General features: G+C 45.2%; 1 long non-coding RNA gene across 3 annotated transcripts; it reads left to right on the plus strand.

Moving 5' to 3' along the window:
• Window positions 1–6,650: 6,650 nt before the first annotated feature.
• LOC134479363 (uncharacterized) lies at window positions 6,651–14,456 on the plus strand. Of its 3 annotated transcripts, none has more exons than XR_010052590.1 (3): window positions 6,651–6,824; window positions 8,476–9,094; window positions 12,658–14,456. It is a non-coding gene; the product is annotated as an uncharacterized LOC134479363 (long non-coding RNA). The 3 variants fall into 3 exon arrangements; XR_010052591.1 differs by having other exon boundaries at window positions 6,652–6,824; window positions 8,473–9,094; window positions 13,984–14,456; XR_010052589.1 differs by having other exon boundaries at window positions 6,653–6,824; window positions 8,473–9,094.
• The last annotated feature ends 1,140 nt before the right edge of the window (window positions 14,457–15,596 follow it).

Below are 15,596 nucleotides of genomic sequence, written 5' to 3' on the forward strand. Positions count from 1 at the left end.
AACAGAACCAGCTGGGAAAGTAAGACAGAACAGGATATTTAGGCAAAGTAGTAATGAAGGTTTGGGGGTCAGAGGTCAGCATATGCCCTTGTGAGACTGCAAGGAGAAGTGGGCTGGGGGAGAGGAGACCATGAAGCATCTCGGTGTACTCAGCTGATTTGTGCTCTCATCCACAATGGTGCCCCACATGGGAGAATTAATCCCACGATCCCTGCAGATAACAAAACCTTGAGATGCTCACATCCCTGATAGCAAAGACCATGTACCACCCACAGCCTTCAAATCATCTCAATTTCTTTTTCCTGTTTCCCTTATACAATGCAAATGCTGTGAAAATAGTTGTAATCTGAATTGCTTAGAAATAATGGCCTAAATAAAAGCCTAAAAGCCCATCCATAGTCAGGGCAGACTTCAATTAAAACAACAACAACAAAAGCCAACAACAAAACCCCCCTTTGGTCCATGGTAGGTTGGATCAGTAATGCAAAATCAATAGACACAGGGCCAAAACGAATAATGTATTTCATTCTATAAAAGTGTCCTAGAGACATTATCTTAGTTCTGCTTTACAGGGAAAGAAACTGAGGCTAGTGTGATACAGGTGATTTATCCAAGGTAACTTGGACAGTAAGAACAGGTTTGAAATATAAGCCTTTGAGAATAGCAACATCCATGACCATACTGTTCCATACATGTGCATGAACACCTGTAGGCATTTTAAAGTTTTACTTTATTTTTAATTTATGCATGTGGGTGTGCATGTGCATGCATGTGTGTGTGTGTGTGTGTGTGTGTGTGTGTGTGTGTGTGTGTGTGTGTGTGTGCAGACACATAAGTATAGTCCCAACCGAGGGCAAAAGAGTCGATTTTCTGGAGCTTGAGTCCCAGTTCTGAGCCATCTAACATGGGTGCCGGGAACTGAACTCTACAAGAGCCGTAGGTACTCTTTTAACCACCATGCCACTTCTCCAGCCCCAGCTCCAGCCCTTTTGTCAAGTTATCTTAACAAAGGCATCTTGAAATTTCCAGGTTCCATTCTCCATTATTTTGCAGATATTAACTCATTTAATGTTCATATCAACACTGGAATAGTGGCCATAGTACTGGGAATAGCAGATGACAAATGAGACAGATACTTCCCAAGGTCATCGACCTGGTGACAGAGCCAGCTGCCTGGCTAAGAGCCAACTCTTCCCATCATCCCTCTGGTTATGGGTCAATTACTAAGTACTAGCTCCGTGCCAGGAACTGCTGGTACTTTTTAGACTGCATTGAGTTAACTCATTCAGCTCATGAGTTCTGGGGAAAGGGAGGGTGGGTGGACATGCAGTAATGTAATAAGGTGACTGAAATCCAAGTGTGGGCTCTAGGCCAAGCCCTCGTTTATCAGCTGTGTGACCTTAGGTAAATCACTGATCCCGGAATAGTGACCATTTTCTCATCTGTAGAAAGTCATAGTTGCTCTGCTTGGGAGGCTTGTGACAAGGGTGCCTCTGCCTGCCTGGTGCATGAAATGCCTTGTTGGCAAGTGACACTTTTTCATGGTGTATGTGATGGGCTTCACTTTCCGAGCAAGGAATATGGATATGGCCTGTGGTGTTCTGGAGCTGTCTTCTTGGGCATCTTACAGTGGGCTTTAACTTCTCAGGACCTCTACTGGCTCCAGTTCTAGCTGCTTGTAGAGGGCAGTAACTAGGCCAGTGGGGCCTTATAAAGGTGCTGTCTGGTCATTGCCCTTTGAAGGTGTTGAGATGGTTGGCCCTCACTGAAGAAACGAAGAAATAACTAGACTGTGAGATGACAAAACAGTGTCCACATGCACGCTGAAGGCTCATTCTTCATCAGACCTCAGACCCCACCATCTGTAAATCAGAGCTTGGCAACTCATCTGTGCTTCAAGGCTCCTGGACATGGCAAGAAATAATCAATGACTCCATAGTATCAACATGACTGCTAAGCCACAAGGCCAAGAGCTGTGCCTGAGAGGTTGGAGGGAGAAGACCAATGAGGAGGAAGCTGACAAACTGTGGGTTGGTGCACCGAGGTCACGACCTAAGTCTTATGCTTCACCTTCCCTCTATGGTGGTTTGGCATTGTTAGGAGGTGTGGCCTTGTTTGAGTGGGTGTGGCCTTGATGGAGCAAGTGTGTCACTGGGGTGGGCTTGGAGATTTCAGAAACTCGATTCAGGCCTGAGGATCCAGATGTAGAACTCTCGGCTCCTTCTCCAGCACCATGTTGGCCTGCACACCGCCATGCTTCCCACCATGATGATAATGGACTGAACCTCGGAACTGTAAGCCAGCCCCAATTAAATGCTTTATAAGAGTCTTGGTGTCTCTTCACCAATAAAACCCTACCTAAGACATCCTCCTCAGGAACAAGCAGCTGGCAGTTTGAGTTGCTGCTACTGCTACCTATTAGGAAATACTGAGGCCTGGCCCAGGACTGGGTCTTCTCTTAGGCTTTCCAAGGAAGACAAAATTATTGCTAAGAATATTCCAGATATAGTTAGAAACAAATCCCCAGGGTGGAGGCCATGTGGTCAAGGGCTGTGCGATCAGCAACCACATGCCTGGAGGAATGGCTGCTAAGGCCAAGAACGGCAAGAAGCTAAAGACAAGGCTGCAGATTGCCATGACAGTCTCTGGGATGATTTGTACATGCTCAGCCCAGGGAGTGGCACTTTTAGAAGGTGTGGCCCTATTGGAGTGGGTGTGTCACTGTGGGTATGTGCCAAAAGACCCTCATCCTAGCTGCCTGGAAGTCAGTATTCTGCTAGTAGCTTTCAGATGAAGATGCGGAGCTCTCAGCTCCTCCTGCACCATGCCTGCCTAGATGCTGCCCTGCTCCTGCCTTGATGATAATGGACGGAACCTCTGAACCTGTAAGTCAGCCCCAATTAAATGTTTTCCTTATAAGACATGCCTTGGTCATGGTGTCTGTTCACAGCAGTAAAACCCTAACTAAAACATCTCCAACCTCTCTTCCTGAAGACACTCTCAGACTCATGCCTGAGCAGGTCTTGTATACATTATCTCCTCTGTTCATAAGTGTCATTCTTCCTGTCAGAGTACATAAACAAACGAACTATGACTCAGGGATGTCAACAGAGTCACTCAGGTTGATGTAGCAAGGAAATCATTCTGAAAAGGTGGCTGGAGGGGGTGAGGCATGCTGGAAATCATAGGGAGGCATGTTTTGTCTATACCATGGAATGAGGGGATGCTGAAGGGCTTAGGCATGTCCAGCTTGCCCTGTGAGGTTCTCTGAGAACCTCAACAGCTTCCAGATCTGTCCCAGGTCCAGAGTCCTTACAGCAGAGCATCAGGGGCCTTGAATACAGAAGGTATAAATTCGTGGAAGGCAATGTCCATCCCTTCCCCAGTCCGTAAGGTCTCTGAACCCCTTGGGTTGCCAGCATTTAACCATGTAGGTCAAAGTCAATTGAGCTAACAATAATCACAGATTTTTGAGGAAAGAGTGTGAACATTAAAGTGTGGCTGGAAAGTGTGGCTAAGGGTCCAGTGAGAGATTAACAGTCAGGTGGAACCAGGTGTGGACGCGCATATACAGAGCCCTTCTTGGAAAGCAGGGAGGAGAATGGGTGACAACTGAGCCAGAGATGGAGAGATGTTCCCTCGAGGAGCTGGAATAACCAGAGGATGGAGAGGCAGGGATGACCACAGGCAATTTTAATAGAAGTCTGGGAAGCTGCAAGGTTGTTCTTGTTCCTTGATATCTTCAGAAGTACATCAGGCCCAGAACAGGCTGGAGCCCTTCAGTAGCTCCTCTAGGTTAAATGAATGAAGTGACTTAATCTTAGCTGAATGCTTGATCACATCAAATTCACCCTGCCCCAGGGGTGCTTTTGTTCCCTTACCAGGAATGCTAGTCAGATATCAGGAGCTCCCCACAAGATCACCTGACTTTATTTTCCATAAACCATGTGTCACTCTCAAAAACAGCACTTGGATGTTCAGCCTATGTGTTATTGATCCTTAGAGCAGCTACTCATATGTGTGAATCGATATCCCACAGCCTGTCACAGTGCCATCCTGGCAGGCACTCAGTTTCCCTGAATGAACCCCGTAAGTCAGCAAATTAGGAAACAGAAGTATTGGAAATGTGATACTCGAGTCAACAGTTAGAAGATGGGAAACTCAGGCACAGTTCATTCAGTGTTCATGGTGTAAACCAACAGATCGATCAACTTGTTTTGTTGTTAATATCAATTACCTTAGAATTTTAGAGACTGGAGCACATGAGTATTTATACACTAAATATAAGAAACCATGCATTAGTATTGATGAAGTAATGTGTGCACTTATGATCACTGGCAAAATTAGCTATCACAGAACACTTCCTCAGCGATATTGCAAATATTTCTAATATAAATATCTAACCAAAAGTGTGACACAGCAAATGATCACTTGCTATTTCATTTTTAGGAATAGAAGCTTCTATTCCTTCTGACTTTTCTAGCTTTTCAAACAATTAGAAATCTGGAGCAATCTGAATGACTATAAAGAGATTCATTGTCAGGGTTCTTGTCATTGTTTGCTTTGGTTTAGAGTGCCCGAGCGCGCGAGGTGTCAGGTATTCTGAGATTCAGATCCAAAGAAAGCCAGGGCAGGAGCACTCCGATCAAGTTACACCCAGAGAATGAGCCAAGCCACTCACTTACGAGGAAGAGATTAGGCTTAAGAGTGCCTCAGGTCCTTCCCTCCACTGTGTTCATAGGCTTTGTGTTACACTACACTCATAACTGTGCTGGAGACTAACATCTCCTTGTGATTAGGATTGATGTGAGTTGGACCTCATCTAAATTGTCCCCAGCCGAGGTCCACGTGTATTCATTAAATGCTATTGGATAGAGATGCTTTGTGTTGGTCAACCTATAATCCAGCCAAACCCACTAGGAGGAGCCTGGCAAATTGATGGATCAGCAAAACCCATCAGCTTTTCTGAAGTATTTGCCACAAAGCACATCTGCTAAAATATGTTTGAATTTCAGTGGGCTAATCTGTGTTTCCTAAATTCCTCATTAGCAGTTTGCTCTTAGCCTAAGGCAAATCCAGATAAAACTAGAAATTCAAAGGGGCAAATCACTCATGGCCATCATGGTCTTGGACTACTGTTCCCTTCTGATCGGAGTACAGAGTTTGCCTCACAAACCTCACAAACATGGATCTCAGTCAGACAGGGATATTTTGTTGAGCATATGCCCAGGACTGATTGATCCGGGACATGGTCCAGATTCGGGAACTGAACCATGACCCCGAGATAAGGTCTTATAGGGCTTTTTTTTTAAATTTTATTTATTTATTTATTTATTTTTATACTTCAGATTTTATTCCCCTCCCGGTCCTCCCCCTGAGAGTTCCACATCCTATACCTCCTTCCCCTCCCCCAGTCTCCACAAGGATGTCCCCACCCCACCCAGTCCACCAGACTTCTAAACTTCCTGGGGCCTCCAGTCTCAAGAGGGTTAGGTACACCTTCTAACCTTAACTAACCCAGACCAGGCAGTTCTCTGCTGTATATGTGTTGGAGGCCTCATCTCAGCTGGTGTATGCTGCCTGCTTGGTTGTCCAGTGTCTGAGAGATCTCAGGGGTCCAGGTTAATTGAGATTGCTGGTCCTCCTACAGGGTCATCCTCTTCCTCAGCTTCCTCCAGCTTTCCCCTAACTCAACCAGAAGGATCAGCAGCTTCTGTTCATTGGTTGGGTGCACTGCACTGACTCAGCTGCTTGTTGGGTCTTTTGGAGGGCAGTCAGGATATGTCCCTTTTGTGAGCTCCTCATAACCTCAGTAATGGTGTCAGATCTTGGGGCCTTCCCTTAAGCTGGATCCCACTTTGGGCCTGTCACTGGACCTTCTTTATCTCAGGCTTGTCTCCATTTCCATCCCTGCATTTCTTTCAAACAGGAAGAATTATGGATCAGAGTTTTAACTGTGGATAGCAACCCCATCCCTCACTGGATGCCCTGTCTTTCTGCTGGAGGTGGGTTCAATAAGTTCCCTCTCCCCACTGTAGGGCATTTCATCTAGGGTCCCCCCCCTTTGAGTCCTGAGGGTCTCTCATTTCCCAGGTCTCTGGTATACACTAGAGTGTTCTTCCAACCTCCTACAGGGCTTTTTAAGCCCAAGATCTACAAACATCTGTGCCAAGTTATTCCACTAATCAGGATTTAGGAATGGGGGGGTCCTTAGGAGCATGTTTTTTGTTATACACTTATCCTGCTCAAATTTGTTGGGGTATCCATCTGTGACAGGGGACTTGCCTTATCTAATATTCATGTGTTAACTTGTCTTCCAGGATTGGACTTGTCTAACATTCATGTCTTAACTTGCCAACCAGTATGTCAGTTACCCACATACATGTCTCTTTCTGCCAAGTAAGATACCAGTTCCCAGGGAGGTCTTAAGAACTTAAACTTTAACCAAACTATTACTCAAACTGGAAGTCTTATTCCGAATAGCTTCTTATATTTGTGCGGGTGTCTCTCTTATGTTGGGGTCCATCCCAAGAGCAAATACCATAAGAGGCAAATACCGTAAAAGCATATACATAGGTGCAGGAAGTGTTGCTGGGTGGTTCATTCAAGTTCTACTGACTTCTATCATGACTGGTTTCCAAGGAAACAGAATATGTAATCAACCGAGGCATGGGAAAGTTTCCTAGCAACAGCAAAAAGAACATGAGAAAGTTTCCTTATAATGTTAGTAACAGAACAAAATGGCCGGCTAGACAGGTAACAGTTACCTAGGCCTTAACACTTCCTTTGCCTCTGCACCAGGACTAAAAATGGACAAAAGAAAAGTAAGTTTGTTTTGCTGTGCTTGTGGGGCAAACAAAGTAGTTTCTCCAAACTGTCAAAGGTCTATCCTAGGGTCTTCAGATGAGAATCCTCCCCGTGGTTGTTCTTTATGCTGTGCTGGAGTAGCTGGTGGGGCAACCCACCCTTGGATACTTACTCTCATTCACATCATGAGATCCACATCATAAGATGTGGATCCAGAGTGGAGTGGAAGTAATCAGAGGTGGCTAAACCTCAACCACCTTTACCAACTTAACCTACAGAAGACCACATCCTCTCCTGAATACCATCCACCCATTCGAGTCTTCACAGAATGTTCTACTGTGATGTGGTCTCCAAGAGACTGCTGACAGATTTTGACACAAAGTGAATTAAACCACAGATAATGAGCAAGATACTTGAAGGCGCCTCAAGTATTGAGAAACAAAACAACATTCTCATAAATGTACTAAAGATTAAAAACAAGTACGCTTTCAAGGAAAGTTAGGAAAATCCTTTTTAAATAAATTATACCAACCACACAATATACCAAACAATATGATATCTAACTAAAGGTGTGACCTGAGGGAAATTCATAGTTCTAAGTACTTTTTATTGGGAAAGAATAAAGGTATATGAAGTAACTCAAGCTTTCACCCTGAGAAGTCTGAATTAAATTCAAAGTAAAAGAAATTAAAAAGAATAAAACAGAAAAAGTTTGGGGGAAATGTAATTACCAACTCGTGTGTGTGTGTGTGTGTGTGTGTGTGTGTGTGTGTTATACACATGTGCATATGTGTGTGCAGATGCCTGTGCCTGTGCCTGTGTGTGAACATGGGGATGCCTGAGCTAATGTCCCATGTCTTTCCCAATTGTTTTCCACCTTGTTTTTCAAGACGGGATCTCTCGCTTGAACCTGAAACTCACTGATTATCTAGACTGTTTGGCCAGTGTGTCTAGGGAGCCTCCTGTCTGCTCCTCCATGTACTGGGTTCAGAGATACTTGCCACCATCCTTGCTGTTTGTTTGCATAGGGAATGTTTTACCCTTTACCCTCTAGCCACCTTGACAGCTTCCAAACCTGGGCTTTTTCACTCCTAATACATTTATTGATTGTTTAGGACTTTGACATCATGATCCCCAAGCACATTCACTTCCTAGTCCTCTCAGGTCTGCCACATTCACCACCGCCATGACATTGGAACCTCCATGGACTACCTGCCCTGTTCAAAAAAAGAAAAAGAAAGAAAGAAAGGAAGAGAGAAAGAAAGAAAGAAAGAAAGAAAGAAAGAAAGAAAGAAAGAAAGAAATCAAGTGAAATTTCTGTTGCTCATATACTCATTGGAGCACAGTCAAACTCTTGGCATCCAACCCCTTAAACTCAATGGAATCCCTCCCCAACCATACTCCCACCAGAAGCCAGCCACTGTGGAGAACTATGCAATTCTATCACAATTTTTAACAATTCTCTTTCCTGGTTTCCTGTTTAGGCTGTTACTTTGTGTGTGTGTGTGTGTGTGTGTGTGTGTGTGTGTGTGTGTGTGTGTGTAGTGGGGGGGAGGTGGGTAGGAGCAGAGTTTGTCACTGAAGTCCCGTGTTCCTCTTTCTCAATGGTGAGTTTGCAGTCATCAATATCCCTGCAAAAGTAGCTTTTTTCACCTTTTCAATCAGCAGGAGCAAGGATCATGAACTTCCATTGTTCTGGGCAACAGTAAAGACCACAGGCATCCACTTGGTCCCTGGCATCAGCATGTTCCACTGACCTCTGCGTGGTCTCCTATGGCAGTACAGGCAACAGACATCAACAGGGCCCTCTGCCACTGCACAGCCCAGACACCATCATAACCCTCAGTGGCAGCATATACCACAGACATCAACATGACTTCAGGCTGCACCAGACTACAGACATTCACATGGCCCTTGGTGGTAACATGGGCCATGGACATCACCTCACACTCCACCAGTAAGACATGGAAGAGCCCCTGGAGGAAGCATGACCCACAAATATCAGGATGGCCTCAGGTGGTGACCAAGACCAAGAATATTCATATAGCCTTTGATGGTAACTCAGGCCAGAGACATCATGGCCCTGGCTGCTGTAAGACCATGAGCACTAACCTCCAGCTTTAACACAGCCTGGAAGAGAGGATCATGGATACCAAAGTGGACCCCAGGGACAGCATTGGCCGTAGCAGTCTTTCCAGGAGGTTCAATCAAGAAAATGAATAATTATTAATCTTGGAATCCTGTAGTTGGGCAAACGGGTGTCTGGGCAGCATTTTCCAAGGCTGAGGTGAGGACAAGCTCCACACTGCTGCATGGCAGCCATCACAGGCTTCTGTTGCATTTCTCTCACTGTTGTGGAGTCTCTAGTTTCTACTTCCACTTCTCCCCACTGCTCACTCAGGCCTCCATTCCTCTCTTTCACACCTCACCATTCATCTCTTATAGTGGCACTGCAAAGTGTGGTATATCATATACTATTTCCCCCCATATAGCTTTGCATGCAAATAGTCAGTGCATCAGTCTAGTTCAAGGCTTCTGATTTCTCCCACACTATAATTACTGAGCCATCACTGAATTCTGAGATCTCAGATATCCTGCTGTTGGATTAGTGAGATGGTACAGCTAGGCAGAGCTTCTGGAGTCATGTTCTGTGAGAGCTCTTGGCTGCTGCCCACCTCCTTGCCTACAATATCTTTCACCCCAAGGCTCACCAGGCTTAGACCTTTGTGCTTATAGCCTGCAAACACTGCACTCTCAGTCCAGCAGGGCAAGCAGCATGGGCTGCAGCTGCAGCACCTACATGTAGGTGCAGTCTGGCAGACCTAGGATCGGCCCTATTCAGGCATGTTTCTGAAGGAGCTCCAGAGAGCCACACACTTCCCAGTCCTTGAGGTCAGCTACCCTGTGACTTGGCTTACCAAGCAAATCAGGGCCAAACTAATGCCTCTTGAGCAGGGCAAGCAGCACAGACTACAGCCATGGCTGCTCCCAAGGATGGTCCATGTAGGTGTCTGGCGAGGGCTGGCCCTAGTCAGCAATTTCCTGTTTCTTCAGCAACTCTAGGCAGTCACACATTTTTCTAATCCCTCTCCCCTTTTTAAAAGATTTTCTTCCTTCCTTCCTTTCTTTTTTCTTTCTTTCTTCCTCTCCCTCTTTGTTTGGTTTTGTTGTTATTGTTTTGGATGATTCGTTTTTATTTTTTAATGTGCATTGGTGTTTTGCTTACATGTATGTATGTCTCTGAGGATGTCAGGTCCCTTGGAACTGGAGTTACAGACAGTTGGAAGATGCTATGTGGGTGCTGGGAATTGAACCAGGGTCCTCTGGAAAAGCAACCAGTGCTCTTAACTAACTCTGAGCCATCTCTCCAGACTCCTCTTTAAATGATCAAAATTCATAAAAACTATCAAGAGAAAAATGAGAAGAAACAAAGTAATAGAAATAAAACTTACCATTTTTACAATTTCTACAGGTATTATCAGGATTATAGGGAGATAGAATGACTTTTTATGACAAAAAAAAACCCCAACAAGTTAAATAAAATGAATCCATCAAAAAAGTCTTCAAAGGGGATCCCAGGGATGTCAAACCTTGGAGGCAGGAAGAACAGAAGTTCAGGGTCATCATCAGCGAGTGCATAGCGAGTTTGAGGGTAGCCTGAAGTGCATGAAACTCTGCTCAAATAAAGAGGGAAGGAGAGGAAAAACCTTAAACAAGTCCAGGCTGAGCACAGGCTGACAAATGTGTGTGTGTGTGTGTGTGTGTGTGTGTGTGTGTTGTGTATACACACTGCTCCCACATATATACGCCTGTATGTGTGAAGGTCAGAGGTCTGGCATCTTCCATCAATATCTGTTATTATTCTGTTAGAAACAGCGTCTCTAACTGAAGCTTACCAATTATCTACACTGGCTCAATAGTAAATCTCCCTGGCTCCTCTTGGATTGCTGACGTGCACTGTAATGCCTGGCTTGTTTGTGAATGCTAAGGATCTGAACTCAGGTCCTAATAGTCTCAAGGCAAGCACTTTACCCACTAAGCAATCTTTCCAGCCCCCAGGACTGGAAAACTTTTTAAAAGCCATTAGCACATACTTAAATGGCAAGGGTCATGCATGTTTAAGTTTAAACATGTGTTACAGAACCTTTCTGGAATTATGTCACCATACTTATCACACGTCCTTTCTTAGGGTAGAGTAACACAAATTCAGAAGCCCTCATGAGTGGATAGTGACTAGCACAGTGGCCATTCACGTCTCAGACATGAAATACATATGGAATGGGGGGGGGGGGGCAGCGCAGTCTCTGTTGCATCTCTTGGGCAGGATAGAATCACCGTAGACGATATGTGAGAGGTGTTGTGACTGCTCCATTGACAATCTATAAAACACGTGCTGGTTGGATAGGACCATGGGCCATATTGTTGATGACTTGGAGGCCTAGAGTAGCTAATAGTGATCCCATGAGTTGCAGAACTGTTAAGTATGCAGTATAGAGAGAAAGCACAAATTATTGCCCTGATGCCCACTTGCAAACTAGTGCCTAGATTTCTTCTAGGCGATAGAGTGCTCACTCCTACTCAGTCCACTGAAGGCCACATTCTTACTAATGTTCCTAACTAGATATTGGTGAGGCAGAACCTTTGTAAAGTTATGTCACAGTGCTTATCAGATCTTGTCTTAGGGTAGAGCAACACAAATTCAGAAGCCCTCGCAAACAGCTAGTGACTCGCACAGTGGCCATTTACGTCTTATAACTGCAATACATGTAAAATGGGTTTACTAAGGCGAACAGCACTATGGCTGGCTCTGATTCTTTGCTACGTGGTTTTCAGATTTGCATGGGCACATTCTGCTCTGATCATCCAGCAAGGAAGGAAACAGGGAAACTCTCTAGAGCCAGTTACACATTGTGACACACACCCCTTCCACCACACATACCCACTTTGTAACACATGCCTTTCCTGAGAAACACGTCCCTTCCGTGACTCATGCCCTCTCTATGACACACTTCCCTTCTGTGACACACACCCCTTCTGTGACAAAAGTCTTTTCTGTGACACACGTCCCTTTGAGATACATGACCTTTCTGAGAAACATGTCCCTTCTGTGACACACATCCTTTCTGTGACACACATCTAATCTGAGACACAAGTACCTTCTGTGCAAACCCCGTCAGTCAAACTTGGTTGTCTAAGTAAGCCAAACCTTACTGTAAGAGAACACTGGAGATGTGGTGTGTGTGTGTCCAGAAGGAAGAGCATGGTGTTAGCTATGACCACATACACATTTAACTCTGCAATCTAAGAATCTGTTTCAATGAGCTATTCAGTTCAGAGTTATGCCAACCAGCCCCTCCCAAATTGGTCTCTCCCCTTCTTCCTTAATGCCAGAAGCATACAGTTTCGCTGGTGTTTTAGAACAAATATTTTCTCAGAACTTCTTATAAACAAGAGTATCATATGACTAATTTGTGAGTAATAAACTGCATAGGATTGTCTCCAGGAACTTTCCCCTAAAAGACATCCTACGTGCACTCTTATTTCTGGGTTCTTCTTTTGTCCTTCTCTCTGAAGAGTGAGGTGAAAGCTGGAGCTCTGGCTTTTCTTCCACAGCCTAGAGGTAGGAAAGTACAGAGCTCGGTGAAGCCAGGTGTCTCTGTAGCGTCTGAAGGGCAGAGGATCCAGCTCGGCTCTGGAATGCCCACTTTGAAACTTGTAAGCGAGAGAAAATAGGCTTCCTTTGGGTTTCAGGCCAGTCTATCTTCCACAGATAATCTACTCTCAGTTTAGCCAGCCCTGTGTCTTTCTTCCTCAGATCTAGTCTTTTGCTTTTCTTCCTTCTATTTATAGTGTGATTCTGCTTTGTTGAAGACTTGTTCATGAGAGCTCATGGGAAGATACTTTTATGTAGCAAATGGGGGCTGAAAACCAGAACTGTATTCTAAGGAAGGTATAAGCTCCATTTTAAAAAGGGGGATCCTTCCACTCTACCAAACTGGACTGCTGGTGTATCCATGAATTGTTGGCAAGTGGATCGAGCCGAGATGCTGCTGCTAACTTGTGAAGGGAACTGCCGATTTCCAGACGACACAGGAGTTGCTCCCAAGAGCCCTCTAAACAGGTCCACTTCCTCAGTGTCCTTTCTTTCCCACTATCTCTGGTGGGTAGTGGCTAAAAGGGAGGTTAAAGTGTTTAAGAGCCATCATTAAAAACAGGTTTGAAAAAAATTAAAGTTACAGATTGTAGATGTGAGCCACCACATCTACCTCACAGCCCACTTCCCACAGGGATTTTGTTCTCTATGGTACAATAGCTCAAGTGGCTCTGGAACTCACCCTGCTGTTCAACATGACCCCAAACTCACGGCCATCCTCCTGCCTCAGCCTCCTGGATGCTAGGATTCTAGGCATGAGCCTCCATGCCTAGCCCCCCAATACTTTAAAATGTTTCCATTTTTGACTGCTAGTATCTTTTTTACAAACATGAGCAAGGCTTCCTGCCACGCTCAGAACAATCCTACTCAGACCTGCTCTGTGCAGGGCCTCAGCGTTTACTTAGAAGTCAGAAATAAAAACAAGAGAAAATTCTCGAGAGTGGGTGAATTTTATTGTCTCTCAAAGATCCAAGGTAAGAAGAGTACCTTGGCGACACCTGTTGGAGTTCTTGAATTGATGGGACTGTGCCATATTCCTAATCACCTCGGGGTTGAATTACAATTAATGTCCTACTCACCAACAAGCCAGATCGATACTGCAGAAATGGTTCCAAGCCTTAAATCTGTCTCCTTGTGTTTTGCGCCAGCGTGTAGAGGTTACTGCATTTTTTCCTTTCTTCTTAATCTTTTTATTCCCACTGAAGCACATTACTCATGCAACCCCCTTGAAAGTCCTCAAATTATTCAGCACACAGCACAGATACTCTTGTCAACTTATCTACAGGATCGATTGCGGTTAATACTGTCCAGTCTCTATAATAAAACTGTCATTGCAGCTACTGTTCATCCTGTCAGCTTTCCAGAGGTTTCTATCTGCGTGGAATTCTGCAATTTGTTTTCTTTCTAGAATTCATGAGCCCACTGAACTTCTCTTACGCTATATAAAACATCTTAAAAGTAAAGCAAATACCTGGAAAGCACCAAGCCCAGACACTATGACTGATGCTATGTTGTGTTTGCAGACAGGAGCCTAGCATGGCTGTCCTCTGAGAGGCTCTACCAACTGCTGACTGAGACAGAGGCAGATACTTACATCCAACCATTGGTCTGAGGTCAGGGACTCCTGTGGAAGAGTTAAGGGAAGAATTGAAGGAATCTGAAGGGGACTGCAGCCCCATAGGAAGAACAATAGTATCAACTAACCCATACCCCTCAGACCTCCCAGGGACTAAGACACCAACCACGGGCTGGTTCCAGATCCCTTGCCAATGTGCAGCAGAGAACTGCCTTCTCTGGCCTCAGTGCGAAAGGATGCCCCTAATCCTGTAGAGACTTGATGCTCCAGGAAAGAGGGATGCAGGGGGAAGCACCCTCACAGAGGCTACGGGGACAAGGAATGGGTCCCTCCCTCTGGGATGGGGGAGAGCGATGGGGACAACATTTGGGATACATAAATACAATAATTATAAAATAAAAAAATAAAAAGACCCAGAAAGTCGTTGCTTCCTTCCCCACCTGCTCTGAGGGCCGTTTCCTTCAGCACACCAGACGGTCATCTCCTGTTGAACTCAGGCCTCGCAGTCTCACAGCTCTGCATCTGCCTTTGGACACACAGTGAATCAGCTCTGCTTCCTGTGGTGCAATCCGTGGCCGTAAGCAGCACAGACTACTGAAGGCTGAATCCTACTCTACCAGGTCTCTTCCGGTTGGCTGTCAATTGGGATTTGGTTATATTTCAGGGGTTTTTTTGGGGGGGGGGACGGTGGACCCTAAAACTCTTAAGAGCCATTATTTATAAGAAGTTGGGTAAGTATGGCTATTAGCTATTATTTTGGTTGCTGACTTCTAATTTCTTGGACAAACTCTCAATTTACAGCCTAAATGTTCATGGGAGGGCTGGAGAGTTCTTTGGTGGTGCACTTGCTGACTGTCTGAGAGTTTGACTCCAGCGTCACAAAAGTATGGTAACACTGGCTCCCTTAACAGCGTCACATCTTGTCTGAGGACTCTCCCGCATTGGCTGGGTCCTCATTTTCACATCCCCCACCCTGCCCCCATGATTACCTTAAGGATGCCCGGATGCAGCTCACTGTGCCGGACTTCCTTGATTGCCCTTGCAGCAACTCGTAGTTCTCAAATTATTAGCCTCATTTTCATACTTTTTGTCTGATGCTTCTGGGGTTGGTTTCTGTCAACTTGACTCAAACCAGAATCACCTGGAGGAAGAATCTCAATTAAAATGCTTCCATCAGATTGGCCTGTAGATATGACTCTGGGGCATTTACTTGATGATTGATTGATTGATTGATTGATTGATTGATGGGAGAGGGCCCAGCCCACTGTGGGCAGTGCCACCCCTGGGCAGGTGGGCCTGGAAGTATACGAAAGGAAGGAAGCTGAATGTGGAGCTGTAAGCAAACCAGTAAACACTTCCCCAAGGCCCCTGCGCCAGTTCCTGCCTCCAGGTTCCTGCCTCCAGGTTCCTGCCTCCAGGTTCCTGCCTCAAGTTCCTGACCCCGTTTCCCTCAATCATGAACTAGAAACTGCAAACCAAAAACCAACTGCTTTTTGTCAATGTTTAACCACAGCCACAAAAAAAGTAAGCTAGTTCAATACTATGGCAAGTGGAATTTTG

The sequence above is a fragment of the Rattus norvegicus genome, chromosome 6, assembly GCF_036323735.1.
Source record: "Rattus norvegicus strain BN/NHsdMcwi chromosome 6, GRCr8, whole genome shotgun sequence".
In the NCBI taxonomy this organism is placed as follows: domain Eukaryota; kingdom Metazoa; phylum Chordata; class Mammalia; order Rodentia; family Muridae; genus Rattus; species Rattus norvegicus.